Here is a 17,840-nt window from a genome sequence, read left to right as displayed (position 1 = left end):
GTAGGTACAGATCTATCGGTGAGCGAGCGGTTGTATATGAGTGCTAAGTAGGGAGCTATAGTATCAGCGTAATCTGAAAGGAACCTAATCGGTATACAATCTGGACCTGAAGACTTGCCCGTATCAAGCGATTTGAGTTGCTTCGCAACCCCTAAGGTATCTACTTCTAAGAGACTCATGCTAGCAGATGTTCGTGTTTCAAATTCTGGAATACCCCATTCGTCTTCCTTGGTGAAGGAAGATCGGAAAACTGCGTTCAATAACTCCGCTTTAGCGGCACAGTCGTCGATAACAGTACCATCGGCACTGCGCAGCGAAGGTATTGACTGCGTCTTGCGGCTTGTGTACTTTACATACGACCAGAATTTCTTCGGATTTTCTACCAAATTTCGAGACATTGTTTCGTTGTGGAACCTATTAAAGGCATCTCGCATCGAAGTACGTGCCAAATTTCGCGCGTCTGTAAATATTAGCCCATCTTCGGGATTTCGCGTTCTTCTGAACTTCGCATGCTTTTTCCGTTGCCTCTGCAACAGCGTTCGGACCTTTTTTGTGTACCACGGGGGATCCGTTCCATCTCTTACCAATTTATGAGGTATAAATATCTCAATTGCTGTTGCTACTATATCTTTGAATGTGAGCCACATCTCGTCTACATTCGCATAGTCAGTTCGGAAGGAATGGAAATTGTCTGTTAGGAAGGCTTCTAGTGGCACTTTATCCGCTTTTTTAAATAAAATTATTTTGCGTTTGTTTCTGATGGATTTGGAAGAAATGGTATTGAGCCTAGCTACAATGACCTTGTGATCACTAATCCCTGTATCAGTCATGATGTTCTCTATCAGCTCTGGATTGTTTGTGGCTAAGAGGTCAAGTGTGTTTTCGCAACCATTTACAATTCGCGTGGGTTCGTGGACTAACTGCTCGAAATAATTTTCGGAGAAAGCATTTAGGACAATCTCGGCAGACGTTTTCTGCCTACCACCGGTTTTGAACAAGTATTTTTGCCAACATACCAACTATAACCGTATGAGTGGGGTATTTATTTGTTACGAGACTCAAACTTTCTCTGAACTGTTCCGCAACTGTATCATCGGAGTCTGGGGGTCGGTAGAAGGAGCCAGTTATTAACTTAATTCGGCTGTTATGTATAACCTCCACAGACACCAATTCGCACGGAGTATCTACTTCGACTTCACTACAAGATAAACCACTACTGACAGACACAAACACTCCACCACCACTTCTGCCTGATCTATCTTTCCTGAACACCGTCTGAGACTTCGTAAAAATTTCTGCGGAACTTATTTCAGGCTTTAGCCAACTTTCTGTACCTATAACGATATCAGCTTCTCTGCTTTCTATTAGCTCTTGAAGCTCAGGGACTTTTCCAGCGCAACTACAACAATTTACAACTATAATTCCGACTGTTCCTTGATCCAAGCACGTCCTGTATTTGCCAAGCACCCTTTGACATTGCAGCCCATCCCGCACTTTCCCGAGGCCATCTAACCTAAAAAACCGCCCAGTCCACGCCACACAGCCTCTGCTACCCATGTAGCCGCCAGATGAGTGTAGTGAACTCCTGACCTATTCAGCGGAACCCGAAACCCCACCAACCTATGGCGCAAGTCAAGGAATCTGCAGCCAATACGGTCGCCAAACCGTCTGAGCCTCTGATTCAGACCCTCCACCCGGCTCTGCACCAAAGGTCCGCAGTCGTTTCTGTCAACGATGCTGCTGATGGTGAGCTCTGCCTTCATCTCGTAAGCAAGACCGGCAGCCTTCACCAAATCAGATAGCCGCTGGAATCCAGAGAGAATTTCCTCAGATCCAAAGCGACACACGTCATTAGTGCCGACATGTGCCACCACCTGCAGCTGGCTGCACCCTGTGCTCTTCATGGCATCCGGAAGGACCCTTTCCACATCAGGAATGACTCCTCCCGGAATGCACACGGAGTGCACACTGGATTTCTTCCCCTCCTTAGCCGCCGTATCCCTAAGGGGCCCCATTACGCGCCTAACATTGGAGCTCCCAACTACCAGTAAGCCCACCCTCTGCGATTGCCCGGACCTTGAAGGCTGACAATGATCCTCTGAAATAGGGCAGGCAGCTGCATCTGGCTCAGCCAGAGACAGTGCCTGAAACCGGTTTGTCAGACACACCGGGGAGGCTTTCTGATCAGCCTCCGGGGACGCCTTTCGCTGCCTGCCAGGCCTTGGAACGACCTCCCAATCAACCACAGGCGAGGGCTCAGCCCCACTGCGGGCGGCAACCGGGGCAACCACAGCGGCAGACCAATAACTTAGGTTATCTGAACATGAGAGAAACTACAGATTAAGAAAGAAAGGTTAAACCTTTGCTAATTATCTGATAACAGAAAACTAATCGCTCAAATTACGTTGATTGTAAGATTTTACATTCTGTAAAGAATATCAAAAGGATGATCCACCTGGAAATACTTGAAATGAAGAAACATATGACTCAGAATGCCATGTTAGTATTAAATGACAAAACTCAGTTTCCTTGGGTCTCTGAGTGGAGGACCATCCTGCAGGTGATGTGCTGTTCATTAGGTAGGTTTGTTGCAGATACTGCTCACCTCTCCAGAGGCATATTTTGTAGTGCTGTTGTACAAACACAGTAGCTTTGATTGGAAGCATCAAAATATCGCTATGACATCACACAATCTGACGATGTATTTGGTATTTATGTATCACAGTGTGGTATTTGTTATACATAGAATATCTTTGGTTAGAAATTCTTTGTTATGTATTAGACGAGACGTCACTATTTCTACCAATTTCTTCATTTCTAACACTATGACGTAACACACACACTAGTAATGGAGTGGTGGCTTAGCAGTGATCCGTAAATCGTAACCACGCTGGACTGTGATTGGCAGATAGAGTCACAATGGCGACGTGACGCCGGGAAAAGTGTGGTGGAAAATACGTAAAATTGTGGAAAATCTGGTAGCAATAAGAAAAAGAAAGAAAAATACGTAAAACTGAGGAATACACAAAAAAATATGAAAATGGGTGAAAACTACAAAAAATATGGAATAATGAGAGTACTTCCTGTATGCGGCATCCGCTGGTGCCTCTAATTATATAATACTGGTATTAACAAATATAACTCAAGTGACATGACTTAATGTAATTCGTTACAAACAAATAGCCATTGGCTGATGCCCCCCCCCCCCCCCCACGTGCTTTACAGCTCTGGAGTAGCCCCTCGCACTCAAGTGTCCCAGTTATAAAAGAGGGGAGGAGGTAATGCTTGATCCTCACTGCTTAGAGGGGAGAGTAAGTGAGCCGGTTGTCGTCACCTTTGTCACATGACAAAGTTGCCTCGATGACTACTCTGGGGACTTTAATCAATTCTCACTGGTTCTCGGGGAATAGGGAGGGGGGGGGGGAGTTTACCAAGCATTCCCAAGTTGGTGACCTGACACCTAATGTAAGATATTTGCAGATTCAGCACACCTATCCTGCAGTCCTCCATTGCCTCAATAGACATCTCTGCTGGCCAACGTCCCGTACTGAACAGAAAGACTTGCTATGTGGGTCCCATTAAATAATGTAGACGGCATTAGCACATCTGCATCTTAGCAGGATGACCAACTGAAAATAGAATGTTTGCAGTTGTGCACATGTACATTTAGATTGGAGATCTGCATCTCAAGATTGCACATAGACCGAGTATTGGGGACTGAAGACGCCAAATAAACTGTTTCAGCGCAGTGGCTCCGGGGTAAACTGACCTTATGGCATCTTCCTCAACCGAATCAGTGCATGGCAGCTAGCAGAGAAGGAGCGCAACGTCAAACTGATAAATGGGCTCATACTGTCAAGTTCTTTGTAACTTGACATGATTATGTAATCACTGAAATAGCGTCACACATGCAGTAACCACTCACAGACAGCAAGTGCAGCTCTAGCAGTGGAGGGTGTACGCATAGCGTGTCAGGGGACGCGGAAAACGGTGCAGTCTTTGATAGGAAAAGGAGAAACTGAATTGGCGACCAAAAGGGCACGACAATTGTTTTTCGAGCCAGGGATAGAAAGGGCTAAGTTTAAAAATTGTTCGCTGTCACCGTGGCTGAAGCATGAAGTCAACGGTAAGACGGCGCTAACCAAACCTGGCGCCAGTGGAAGTTTAGTGCAGCGCGCCCCACAGATGACAGGAGTGAATGATGGCTGTGGAGACGTGTACGGCCGAAGAGACGAGCAGCTGTTGAGCAGCTGGCCGCCCATCTTAGCCGAGGGGCTGCCGACTGCGTCTCCTCAGCGGCCGTTCACCACACGTTGCTGTGTCTGAACCTCTACAGCAGGCGCCCGCTTCAGGTCAGCATGCTGACCGCTGTTCGTCGTCGACAGAGGCTGGAATTCGCAGCCCAGTACCGTAATTGGACGTCCACCCAGTGGCAACAGATGGCCTCATCACGTGGTTCCCGTTTTTATGGTCCACTAGACTGACGGCTGCTGGCGCGTATGGCTAGAAACATCTAAAAGAAAACACCCGGCAACAGTCGTCAGAAGAGTCCAGGCCAGAGGCGGGAGCGTTGTGGTATTGGGAACGTTTTCATGGCAAACCCTGAACAGTTTTGTGAACGAAACGGCATTCGTCATCTAACAAGTGCTCCGTTTCACCCGCAGACCAGCGGACAAGCAGATCGCTTCATACGGACTTGCAAACAACAGTGGCCAAGCTTCTCACCACCTACACATTTACTATAATACAGAATAAAATCTGATTAATAGTTTAAATTAAAAACCTCGGAATGGTGTTTTATTGTAAAATTATTAAGATTCTAATTCGGAACAGGCGCTGCAACTCTTTTCCACCTCCTATCGCTCACACCCACGAGACGAACCATCACTGCCGGAACTTCTGCACGGCCGCAGCCATAGGTCAGTGCTTCACTTGCTACACCCACCACAGCACCCGGTGCCGCGAATGGGCCTTAGGTACCGCTTCGTGCCGCGTAATCTTGTTTTTTTTTTTGTACTGTTTATGGCAACAGTGAGCGCTGGTGCAAGAGGCGTGGTTCAGGAACGCATTGGCTCTTTACATATTTGATTGCAGCTCCGAATGGTTTGCACCGCCGCCATCAGAACGAAATTCGTGCGTGTCATCTCTCCACCATTCTGCTGCTTTCCTTCCCCCATGTTCACTGCCTCACAGGAGCGCACGGCCTTCGCAGATGCCCGCTGGTGCCACCAAGGAACAGATGGACGATACGCCCTCGCCCTGACCGTACCCGCTCGCCGACCCAATGGAGGTGGACATGGCATCAGCATCGCCGTCGCCCTCGTCGCCCCAGGACACGCCCTTAGGCCTGGATGTGCGGCCTGGCAGCAGTTTTCTGGAGTGCGTTGCTGTTGCCTCACAAGCCACAAGGCAGGGTACAGCCAGAAGCACGCCATTCTCCACAGCTACGGCTCCTCGCTCATCTCTACGTCCAGCATCGTGCCTCCCTCCCCATTGTCATTAACTGCCTCACTACACGGCAACGGTGTGCCATTTCGGGGGGAGGGGGGGGGGAGGTAATGTGTTGGCATAAGATCTCGCCAGCACAGCAGGTGACACAGAGGTTGTGAGAAGATTGATTGTAGTCACCGGAGCAAGCGAGCCTATCGGGAGAGAGGCCAAAGACACACTCGCAAACAATGCGCCGCCAGCGCCCTCTCGACCTCCAGTATTTAGATCGCCACCGCAGATTTGGGGTGGAGAGGGGGGTAGTCAGCAGGCGTCCAGTGAGTCAACGAACTGAGTCATCAGTCACAGCCTAATGGGAGTCGAAATCGCAGTTAGCTCAGCCTCTAGCTCACAGTCACTACCTAGCCATCAGAATAGTGTGCATAGTCCAGGTCTTGTGTGAAGTAAAAGTCGGCCGTCTTAAGTAACTTCTTGTTCTTATAAGTAAAGAACCCTGTTAATACACCCATGCACTTTTTGTTATAGAAGAGGATACTGGCCACCAAACAACATGCTCTCCTTGCTTCCCACAATACAAGTCTACAGTGACAACAAGACGACACAAAATTCCTTGAATGATCTTGTCATTCTGGAAACCACAGTGGATCAACACAAATATGCGTCGATGTCAACCTCTACATGCAGTTTGTTTTTCCTAAGCGCGATGGCATCTACCAGCAGGACAATGCAACGAGTCACACAGCTCACAGTGTACGAGTGGTTTCAAAGAGTGGCTGGATGGGGCTGCTCGTTCCATGCTTGCTCAGCTGAGACAAGTAGCCAGGCTGGCCACGGCTGTAGACTTGGCACGGCTCCACATCCCTGCCGGTACCTTCCAGAAACTCAGCGACTCTCTTCCCACGCGTCTCCCAGCACTCTTAGCCGCAAAGTCATCAGACAGATGTTCACATTAATGTGAGTGCACATTGGAAGTCACAGGCAGCACTGCAGCCCTGCACGCCTTAGAGCTGAAGAGTGGGAAGCAATCAGGGCGCCATGGTTCTCAGACACTTCGTACCTCCTGTAAACCTCCAGAGGCAAAGAAGTAAGGAAGGCTGCATAGCACTGGCGTAACGGGATATTAAAGTTTGTGTTGGGATAGCAACTTTCTAACGAAATACGACACAATTAAATAAGAAACACCTCGAATATATCGCTCTTGAATATCATAAGAATTCTCTTCATTATTAAGTACCGTACAAAAAATTTATTACCATTAACGTATTCACTGGCATTGAAATGCATAGTGTAAAGGCCTTGGCCATGTATGTGTGTAATGTGCATAGAACTACTTAAACCCAACTAACCCAAGTTCTAAGGGACTGATGACCTCAGATGTTAAGTCCCACAGTGCTCAGAGCCATTTCGTAGAGGCCTGTAAGCGTAAAATCGTTAGTTCCAATTTCGCTATTAGCATCCACTTTTACTTTTATTTAAATACCGAATTTGTGATGATATGGAAACGTTTCTTATCAAGTATCGAATCACATTTTTTAATAAAAATAACGTCCTTTTTAAAATTTATTGGGTACAAAAATGCGAAACACCAGATACAAAATAAACCCTATTTTCATTTCTAGAGATTGAACTACGTTGTTGATGTACAACTTTCTTATTTAATAAACGCATTTCGCCTCTCTATATCAAATTTTTACGCGGTCAGTAATTGGAAATGGAGAGATTTTATTATCATTAAAGACTATGAGATAATGTCAGTTAATAACATTTTCATTTGTTAATAAATGTGAAACATAAATACTAAAAATAGACATTGCTACTAGCAAGATTCGAATCACAGCTACGCTCCTTTTTACTTTTCCCATTTAGCTCCGTCTTACGCTCACCATAAAAGAATTCCTAAGTTGATGGAGGCTTGTAGCTCGTAACGGTATTTTCCTCACAGGATTCGACCTGATTCCTCTTCCAGAATGCTTAAGTAACCCTCTCAAAACTATAACCTGGTCTTTGTACAAGGTGAGCTGCTTCGTGAAAAGCAGAGAAACAACTTCTTCATACAAAAGAATGGAATAAACTGTGAAGTAACACTCCTCATCGCGAAATTTTTAAACATCGTCACGCGAAGAAAGGAAGTTATAACAAATTACTCTGGAAGACAACAAGAAAAAGGCTCCTCTTCACAGGAAAAACAAGCAATAACAACTCTTCTTAAAAAAACAATCAAAATACATGTACAGCGGGCATTAATCTATTTTACTGGGAGAAATTTCTAGAAAATTGCAGGAAAATTATTTCTATTTCTGTTGTAAGTTGGTTATTAAAACTACTGTTGCATATTTAAGTAGTCACTAACGCCCGTTGTGTCTCTCGTTGAAGTGAGTATGTAAGGGACAATGTGAGTCACGTACCACACGCAAATGTTATGTTAGAACTGCCAATCCGATGGTAATATACACTGAAGAGCCAAAGAAACTGGTACACCTGCCTAATATCGTGTAGGTCCCCCACGAACACACAAGTGCCGCAACACGACGTGGCATGGACTCGACTAACGTCTGAAGTAATGCCGTAGAGAACTGACGCTGTGAATCCTGCAGGGCTGTCCATAAATCCATAAGAATACGAGGGGGTGGAGATCTCTTCTGAACAGCACGTAGCAAGGCATCCCAGATATGCTCAATAATTTTCGTGGCTGCGCACCTTGGTGGCCAACGTAAGTGTTTAAATTCAGAAAAGTGTTCCTGGAGCCACTCTGAGGCAATTCTGGACGTGTAGGGTGTCGCACTGTCCTGCTGAAATTGCCCACGTCCGTCGGAAAGCACAATGAAAGTGAACGGATGCAGGTGATCAGACAGGATGCTTAGGAACGTGTCAGAGTAGTATCTAGACGTATCAGGGGTCCCATATCACTCCAACTGCATTGCAATTTGCAGCAATTTTCGAAAGGACTGCACTTCTGTCACATTGAACGATTCTCTTCTGTCGTCGTTGGTCCCGTTCTTGCCGAATATTTTTCCGGCCACAGCGATGTCGGGAATTATATGTTTTGCCGGATTTCTGATATTCACGGTACCCTCGTGAAATCCTCGTACGGGAAAATCCCCAATTCTTCGCTACCTCGGAGATGCTGTGTCCCATCGTTCGTGCGTGGACAGTAACATCCCGTTCAAACTCACAATCATGACCTATTGTAGCAGCCTTGACAGGTCTAACGACTGCGCGAAACACTTGTCTTACGTAGGCGTTGCCGACCGCAGCGCCGTATTCTCCCTGTTTACATACCTCTCTGTTTGAATACGCATGCCTATACCAGTTTCTTTGGTGCTTCAGTCTATTTTCTAGCGGTATGGTTGAAGGCGCCGTGTGCGTGACACGGGCCAATCATTTCGCTGCACACTCACTTGCGGAGGAATATATTAAGAAGATAACTATAAGAGTTCTGTGAAGGTTACAGAACTTCCGAGTATATTAAGCAAAGGCGATATTTCAACCTTTTTTGAGAACTGTGTCGTACTATACGTACGCAAGGAAGTACACGTGCGACACTGACCTTGAACAGCGGTAGGTATGAAGGAAGTGGCAGAGGTCAATTCAGCAAGGTCCTCTCGTCTGCCCCAGAGCAGGTTACAGCAACGGAGCGTATCCGGTATCGGGACATCATTGTCGTTTCTTTAGTGTCAGAAGCGCTACTTGAAATTTCTCTATAGACCGTAAGAACACGTTTGCTAGAAATTGTTGGTCCACTTTATCAGTTTTGATGCAATTTTTGTGATGGCGTAGTGGCGCTATCGCAGGTCAAAAACGACACACTCAGAAAATGTTCGTTAAAAAAAATTGTTAGTAATGCGAGCAATATCGTTTCTTTTTTGCGAGTTAGTAGTATATCGGTCAAATATAGTAATGGAAATCCTAATCACTTACAGTCTTGACCAGTAACCCTCGCAATACTCGCATTACCAGGGGGGGGGGGGTACTTTGTACCCACCTTTTGAAAATATTGAAATCTACTCGGGTACTTTATTTTCTTAAGTTTTGTAAAAATTGTTTGTTGTCTTTGATGAAATCTTCTTACAGATTTTATGACTGTTTTACATTTTTCGTTTAAGATTAATCCGAAATTTTAAGTTGAAGGGAGGTGGTCATAATGTCTTACCCCCTTGGTAGTAGATGAGACTTCCCACAATGTTTGTCTTACTCCACAAATAACAGCATTATATGACCTTAGAACACATGGAAATTATATTTCTCTGGACTGATAGCAACAATAGTCCCAACAATGATTCATTTCCCTTTGTTTCTTTATTGTTTCCTGTTCAGTGGCACTTAGTTCAGTCTTAATACAACTGTGCTTCAAAACTTGTCGACATTCACTTACTGATGGAGAAATATCACAGATTTTGGAAGAAGCTACGGCTTCTCAAATGGAATCTGATCAAACTGAAGCTGTAGTGAGTGGACCTGAAGAGGATTGTGTTGTGCGCTAGGATGTGGACAGTGATAGAGCACTTACAGAAGCTGATGATGAAATCTGGGTACCTGAAACTGATGACGTCGCAGTTTGCGAGGTTAGTGACAAGGATATTACAAGCACTGGAAAAATTTATACCTCCAAACCACCTCAAATTAGAAGACGATTAGCAGAAAACACAGTGAAAGAAAGAGAAGGCATAAGAGACGAAGGTAAACTAGGAACAATAACAGACATATTTGAAGAGTTTTGGTCTCCAGAAATTGTCAACATCATAATAAAGCATACCAATCAAGATGCATTGAGGCAGAAAATACCCAAGACAGACCGACAGACAGACAGACAGACCTGCGTTCATGGCGTATATAGGACTATTTATTATAATGGGGAAGGAAAAAGACAGTAAGTCATCATTTACAGATTTATGGTTCTTTACTTAAGGAACGTTTGTTTATACTGCTACGAGTCGTACCAGATTGGAGCAGCTTACTAAAGTAATAAGATTTGATCACAGAGAGTCACGAAGCGATCGCAATAAACGTGATAAGTTTGCTGCAATACAAGAAGTTTTTGATAAAAAGAATGAATTTTGTCCAAAATATTATTCTGTTGGGATGCACACTGTTATTGATAAAAAGTTTCCATTGTTCCGTGGCAGGTGTCCCGTCAAGGTCTTCGTGAAGGAAAAGCATGGTAAATACGGTGTACTTACACGCATGCTCACAGACGCTAAAACCAGATATGTTATCTGCACGGAGCCTTATGCTGGGAAAAGAAATAATGGTACACAGCACTCAAATTCCGCTGCAGCTGTGGTCAAACGCCTGAAAGTTCCTATACATAATTCAGTGAGAAAGGTCACCACATATAGATATTACACTTCAATTGATTTGGCCGAAGATCTATAGAGGAATCACAAGCTGACTCTCGTGGGAACATTACAAGCTAATTGGAAACACATACCTCAAGAACTGAGAGACATCTCAAGACGAGAATTACATATTAGTGTTGGAAATATTCCAATCACAATTGTATCCCCCGTAAAAAACCCAAAAGAAATCTGCTATTTCTATCATCTGATCATAAATTTATACTATAATGAGACTAAAGGTGGCGTTGACACGATAGATCAAATGGTGAGAAAATATTCAACTAAGAGGGCTACAAGAAGGTGGGCGCTATCTCTTTTCTGTACTCTTGTGTACATAGCAGTGGTGAATAGGTCTACACTATTTTTGTTGAACTTGCCGGACTGGGATAAGAAGAACCTAGTAAGTGACGACTTATTCTTCAAGAACTTGGACTACAGCTCGCGAAACCATACACTGAAGAAAGGGCTAAAAATATTTCTGGACTGCCAAAGCCTGTAGTTTCAAGAATGGAGGGTATTCTCAGAGGAAAATCCAGCAGGACTACGGTGCAAAGGAAGCTCATGGAGGTAAAGGTAGATGTATTTTGTGTGTTAGTGAAAGCCTTTCAAAAGCAGAAAAGTACAACAAAGTGAACAAAACAATAATAGTCTGCCACAATTGTAAGAGGTACATATGTGCAAAACAGCAAAAAACTGTTGTATGTTCCAAGCCCAAGAAAGTCGTGAATAATTACTCTCACGACACTACGTTATGTACATAACATATATTTCTATATTACGTCAGGTATTTGTAACTATTTTAATTATAGTAAAGTGCACTTCAATAGTATTGTAACGACTTTTACTACTAATTTTTCTCAAGATAATTAGACTTACTTAACTTAGAAGTGAAGTAAGTGAAAGGTTAAAACTGTTTTCAAAAATGCATTTTATAAGACATATTGAGGTACTGGATCCTGATTATGTTCATAACGCAATGTAAAAACAAGTAATGAAACGTTTTTATTTTATAAATTCTTTACGGTGGGTACAAAGTAGCCCCCCGCCGCCCTCTCTTTGGTAATACACGTTACTGAAAATGGCTTGGTATTGAGAGTGTTAAAACTGCACTGGAAGGAGAGTAAATAACTAAATCTTCTCACTGTGTACTTCACACAAATTATATACATGGTTGTATGTATATGTGTATGTATGTATGTTCGTTCCACACCTCTGCCTAAACCACAGGACGAATTTCAACCAAACTTGGTGCACGTATCATTTACTGAGTGGAAAGGAGCACTGTGGTGGTAAGGACCACAAGGGTTGGGGGTGGGGGGTGGGAGTGCAAAACCAGCGCAGCCCACGAGCGAGAACACCCACTCTTCAGTCATCCAGCATTTGTAGCTCAGATCACTTACAGACTTGCAATAAACTTGACACATAATTTCAAATCTTTAGGAAACTTTTTCTTTCTCATAACACCAAAAAATGATGAAAACAAAAAAAATGTCGCTTACTACAGTGTTGCTGTTCACTTGGCAAGCGACGTTTTAATTAATTGGGTATTTGTTGCTAACGTTGTCGTGGAAAATTTTTTATGCAGACAGTATTCGCCTATAGCTCTGAATGTAGCAGAAAATTACATCGTGGAACGACATTTACACTCCTGGAAATTGAAATAAGAACACCATGAATTCATTGTCCCAGGAAGGGGAAACTTTATTGACACATTCCTGGGGTCAGATACATCACATGATCACACTGACAGAACCACAGGCACATCGACACAGGCAACAGAGCTTGCACAATGTCGGCACTAGTACAGTGTATATCCACCTTTCGCAGCAATGCAGGCTGCTATTCTCCCATGGAGACGATCGTAGAGATGCTGGATGTAGTCCTGTGGAACGGCTTGCCATGCCATTTCCACCTGGCGCCTCAATTGGACCAGCGTTCGTGCTGGACGTGCAGACCGCGTGAGACGACGCTTCATCCAGTCCCAAACATGCTCAATGGGGAACAGATCCGGAGATCTTGCTGGCCAGGGTAGTTCACTTACACCTTCTAGAGTACGTTGGGTGGATCGGGATACATGCGGACGTGCATTGTCCTGTTGGAACAGCAAGTTCCCTTGCCGGGCTAGGAATGGCAGAACGATGGGTTCGATGACGGTTTGGATGTACTGTGCAATATTCAGTGTCCCCTCGACTATCACCAGAGGTGTACGGCCAGTGTAGGAGATCGCTCCCCACACCATGATGCCGGGTGTTGGCCCTGTGTGCCTCGGTCGTATGCAGTCCTGATTGTGGCGCTCACCTGTACGGCGCCAAACACGCATACGACCATCATTGGCACCAAGGCAGAAGCGACTCTCATCGCTGAAGACGACACGTCTCCATTCGTCCCTCCATTCACGCCTGTCGTGACACCACTGGAGGCGGGCTGCACGATGTTGGGGCGTGAGCGGATGACGGCCTAACAGTGTGCGGGACCGTAGCCCAGCTTCGTGGAGACGGTTGCGATTGGTCCTCGCCGATACCCCAGGAGCAACAGTGTCCCTAATTTGCTTGGAAGTGGCGGTGCGGTCCCCTACGGCACTGCGTAGGATCCTACGGTCTTGGCGTGCATCCGTGCGTCGCTGCGGTCCGGTCCCATGTCGACGGGCACGTGCACCTTCCGCCGACCACTGGCAACAACATCGATGTACCGTGGAGACCTCACGCCCCACGTGTTGAGCAATTCGGCGGTACGTCCACCCGGCCTCCCGCATGCCCACTATACGCCCTCGCTCAAAGTCCGTCAACTGCACATACGGTTCATGTCCACGCTGTCGCGGCATGCTACCAGTGTTAAAGACTGCGATGGAGCTCCGTATGCCACGGCAAAATGGCTGACACTGACGGCGGCGGTGCACAAATGCGGCGCAGCTAGCGCCATTCGACGGCCAACACCGCGGTTCCTGGTGTGTCCGCTGTGCCGTGCGTGTGATCATTGCTTGTACAGCCCTCTCACAGTGTCCGGAGCAAGTATGGTGGGTGTGACACACCGGTGTCAATGTGTTCTTTTTTTCATTTCCAGGAGTGTAGTTTAGGCGACAAGACTTCATAAACACTGACTGCGTGGAAAACTACCATATCATGCAAGACGTTTAAATCTATTACTTAGTTGCTACTTATTCTATTCGCAACATTTTTTATAGACAATATCCACATTTGTCTCTGAATGTACCTACAATATATAATTCTACAACTCATCTCAGTATTTGACATGTCTCCTGAACCATGAGTGAAAAACGTTCAGATTATGCATGACGTTTTAATTTATCACTTATTTGAAACCAACTCTAGTCGCAAACATCATCCATATATGCCGCTCAACGTAACTACAAAAATATATAATTACATAACAAATAGTTCAAGAGATATTACGTCATAAACAGTGAGATGCGCGAGAAACTGTCAGATGATGTGTGACGTTTTAATTTATTACTTCTTTACTGCCAACTGTGTTCACAACGCATTTCGCAGATAGTGGCCACGTATACTGCTGGATGTACCTGGAAAATTATCTTTTTGTACAACACATATTTCAGGATATACGACGTCATAAACATTTAGCTATATGAAAACACAACAGCAGGGTGAAAATTCGCTAGGCATACAGGTGAAATATGTATACAAATATGATCGAAATTTGTCTGAAATTAGGTGACGTGTACGTATACGAGCAAACTAGCGGTAAAATGCTCATCCTAATCCTTCGAACGACTTCAGTCATATTTGGCACACATATTAGTCGCTGTCTAGAATGAAGAGCTAAAAACCACCAGCTTCCTGCTGGGGTGAGCGTGATAGCGTGGAGAGAGACGAGGGGAGGAGGAGGAGGAGGACATGGACAGCAGAAGAGAGGAAATGGACAGAGAGAGGGGAGGGGACGAGATGGCAAGAGACAGGGGAGGTGTGGAGGCCGTGGATAAAGGAGGGACGGGAGAGAAGAGTGGATAAAGAGAGAGAGAGGATGGCTAGAGAAAGGGGGGAAGAAGGTGGACAGAGTGAAGCGGGAGGAAGAGATGGAATAACGGAAGACTAGAAGAAATAAATACTTGCTCAATGCCTGGTTTCTCTTCTAGTTAGAGTACTTAATTTTTTGTTCATTCAGGCTTCGAAAATTAATAGACAGTGAAGCTACATCAGGCAGTGACAAGCGGCAGCACATCGAGTCGAACTAAGCTCGTGTGACAGACAGGGGTGCCGCGAGGCATTCCACGCTGATACGACTCTGTATCGTACTGAATGGAGGGTGGTGATCCGCCACACAGAATACCAAAATATCACAAGAGTAGCGACTATGTTAAGGTACGGTCGCAGAAACCGACACTAGCGCTCCAAATGGCCTGGCGGTGAACTTTGAATTCGGGGAAATATGACGTGATAATCTGTATTCTTGCTCTGCAAAATGCGAGTACTATATGATAATATTTTTCATTTATATGAGTGGGTCTGGTGCCAAAGTGCATTTATTTTAAAACCCAATAATGCAATTTCTACCGCTTGGCTGTAATCGAGTTGAAATTATGTTCCCGATTAAGACATCTCTACCGCGCGACCGCTACGGTGGCAGGTTCGAATCCTGCCTCGGGCATGGATGTGTGTGATGGCCTTAGGCTGGTTAGGTTTAAGTAGTTTTAGGAGACTGGTCACCTCAGATGTTAAGTCCCATAGTGCTCACAGCCATTTAAACCACTTGAGGACCTCTCTATGTGTATTGCAGTCTTTGAATTGCATTGCAAATACGTTGCTCGTACTCTGTTTAATTTTTGCTGACATCCGTATTATAGGGTGAACTAAATGCTTCTGTATTTGTTTTTGTTGCATGCTAAAGGACGCTGGTTTTGTCTCGCGGTGTTCTGCAGACTCACGTATTTTTGTTACAGCTTAAGAACCTCGATTGAAATCCATTGTTAGTGTACTCTTCGTATCCTTTGTTATTTTTGTTCCCATTCGTTTTTCGTACTCCACCAAAATTTTCATTGACTTCTGCTAAAATGCACTATCTGCACTGCCTGTTAATAACGTGTGAAAACAAACACAGAACCTAAAGATCATCCAATAAGAAAGCGACATGATGCATTAATAAACTTGCAGCACTGCAAGTGCCCTGACAGCGAACCGAAGTCGTGTTACGTGTAGCCCCTACACGGGTTTCACCCCCTGTTGTGGCTGTCTCTGCACAGTTCGTAGCCAGTGTTTCTGGTGTCTGTTTAAAGCAACAGTCTGGAACGCTCTGTATCGACGCAAAGAGGATTATATACTGAGCATGGTGGCGCAGTGGTTACCACACTGGACTCTAGTTAGGGAGAACGACGGTTCAAACCCATTCCGCCATCCTGATTTAGGTTTTCGGTGATTTCCCCAAATCGCTTCAGGCAAATGCCGGGATGGTTCCTCTGAAAGGGCATAGCCACCTTCCTTCCCCATCCTTCCATAATGTGAGGGACCGATGGCCTTGCTGTTTGGTGCCCTCCAACAATTCAACCAACCAACAGTGGATTACATGTACCGAAATCCTGGCCAAAATTATTTTTGATAGTTTCAAACCTTTAAAGCACTCCCTTTCACTACTAGGTTAACTGTAGTTGTGAATACCCCTAAACTACTCCACTGCCGTCCATAGAGATGGGCCTGGGATGACTCGGCATGCATTTGTTAGTTTGTCTGCCTGTCTTTCAGTTTGTACCATGCCACTTTCCACTAGTTCTTAACCTTTTGTACTTGAAAATTTCAAAGTAGATTCGTGTGATACCCTTAATTTGCTGTACCGATTTTACTGGTGACGTGATGACAGGACTGCTTCTACTAGGGCACCGAATTGCTCGTCACGTGTGTGATTGTTCCATATGTAGTTACTTTGCCATACTTTTCTCGCAATTTTTAAATGCGCCTTCAAACTAATTATAGCTATGTACTGTGTTATATATGTGCGTATTGAGAAGTGTATGTTAGTGTGTGTAATCTAGGTTGGTTCTGCTACGTTCACTTGTCTAATGTTACCGATCACAGCAGGTGATTGTCCCAGGCCTCTCGCAAAGTTCTTTTCAATTGCACGTTGGTTTATTGTCTTACTTCTCGCAGTTCACAGCCTGATGCGATAGATGGTGCTGCATGCAGCGCTAGATTGCAAGCAAAATCTATCTACGTAGGGGGGCAACACATCTGTATGCTCCACCGTGACGTAATCCAGCAAATCAGATGCCTTCCTATGAGTATGAAAGAGGGAACCTTGCCAGTTCACGACAGTCAGTTTTAGTCCCTGACGACGATGGTGGAGGGTATCATCGAAAGCGTGGAATTTTCTGAAAATTTGACGAGGCAAGTGAACCGAGAACCTTTCATGTACTTGCTACAATAGTTGACCAAACGTCCATTTTTGCCATTTTGGCCATAATTTCGGTAAATATACTCCGGTGTGCGGCACAGGTCAGCACAGCATGGGAAACATGCGATGTTGGTGTAATGTGTTGAAAGATAATGTCATGAAGATCTCGGAGAAGGGTCATAGCCACCGTCCTTAAGGCGCCAGAAATGTGATAGGTACAGTCCACATTACCATCTGTGTGGACAAGACGCGGTCATCTTATTTACCCAGTGGTACCCCATACCAACAAGTCAGATGATGAGCCCATGAGAAGATGACGAAAGCAGTCTGGCAACGTTCGTCCTCCTCAGAGCTTGCATGCATGGATACGTCCAATGTGATGTTGTACACAGGACTGGGACTCGTCTGCAATGACGACATAGTGCCACTTTGGTATGTCCAGTCTCCTTGTTGGGAGTTCCACTGTCGGCCGCCTCGGTCTCCTGCCGCGTCGATGTGGGCTTCGACAGCAGTTGTCGCTGGACGTCGCCGCACTGTCCGTGAGGGCGCTCTTCTGGCCACCAGTGAGCTCGCTGCGTTCCATGACACAGGGAACCTGGTGTGTCTGTGTGGTCCTGCACAGCCAACCAAACAGCACGTCGAGCCTCTCAGGCGCTAGTCACGTAGGGCCATTAACAGCCTACGTGACCCTCGCGAACC

This window comes from Schistocerca gregaria, chromosome 10, assembly GCF_023897955.1.
Source record: "Schistocerca gregaria isolate iqSchGreg1 chromosome 10, iqSchGreg1.2, whole genome shotgun sequence".
Classification (NCBI taxonomy): Eukaryota; Metazoa; Arthropoda; class Insecta; order Orthoptera; family Acrididae; genus Schistocerca; species Schistocerca gregaria.
The sequence above is the reverse complement of the archived record's forward strand: the minus strand, read 5'-3'. Positions refer to the sequence as shown.